Source organism: Condylura cristata, unplaced genomic scaffold, assembly GCF_000260355.1.
Source record: "Condylura cristata isolate star-nosed mole 26May11 unplaced genomic scaffold, ConCri1.0 scaffold00010, whole genome shotgun sequence".
In the NCBI taxonomy this organism is placed as follows: Eukaryota; Metazoa; Chordata; class Mammalia; order Eulipotyphla; family Talpidae; genus Condylura; species Condylura cristata.
The window spans coordinates 15,933,260-15,934,372 of record NW_004567111.1 but is presented as its reverse complement, the minus strand read 5'-3'; positions in this window follow the sequence as shown (position 1 = coordinate 15,934,372).

The following is a 1,113-nucleotide window of genomic DNA, read 5'->3' as shown; positions in this document are numbered from 1 at the left end:
GTACAGGCCAGAGTTGCAGGGTCCGGTGAGAGGATTCACAGAGTGGGGAGCAGAACAGGCTGACCAAGTACACTGCTGAGGGGAGCAGTGGGTGGGTCAGGAAAGGTCTGCCGCGCCATGTGGGGTCAGGAGAGGTCTGCCTAGCCATGTGGATCCCTCTGGGGCAGGCGGGGTTTGAACTCCTGAGGAATTGGCTTTAGCTTCTTAGTACTGTGCTTTAACCTGCTGTGTTACCAGGGAGGGCCCGTGACTTTTATAGATGTTGCTGAAGCCTTTGGCACAAAACATTTGCAACATTTAGAGAATTTGTATTTTTTAAAATGTGGAAATATAGTCTTTTTTTTTTTTTTTCTCTTTTATAAGTCTGACTACTGTACAAGTAACATGGCAATTTTTTTCCCTAGGAGGGAAAATATCCTTGTCATCTTAAATAAGGAAGAAATACTTTCCCATTTTATTATTATACACAGTAGAAAGGAGCTCAGAAAAATGAAAATCCAGTGAAGTAGTCAAGTGTTAATGAATATTTGTAAATATGTCTGTTTTCTGCTCTTGTAACTAAATGAAATAGCAGATTAGAGATATTAAGTTGGTTTTGGCCTGCTGCAATTGAGACAGAAACATATTTTACCAAAATGTAAGAGCTAAGATATGTAATTTTACAAACTGCTTTATAAAACTACATATTTTATTTTTTGATTAATATACATTTTGCCTTTGGCATATTTTCTTTGTTTTTCTATTTTTCTTTTTCATGGACTTGTTCATGCATCTGTTTCCTTTTTAAAACTCAGGCTACTGGAAGCATTCTTCCCCCATTTCAGATAACTATTCTCATGTAATGAATTAAACATAGTATTCACACTGCCATTTCCTACTTACATCTGTATCCAGCAAGCTAGAATATTATTGACTCTAGAAAATGACTAAACAATTTGGACAAAGTACTGAAAAATGTATGCTATAATGAAGTTGTTTTAAAGGAACCAGATTATTTTAAAGATTTATTTATTTATTTATTCGTACAGAACTGGCCAGAGATGCGGAGGTGAGAGGCTTCACCAGAGACAGAGCTGGGAGCAGAACAGGCAGATAGAGGAAGTACACTGCTGA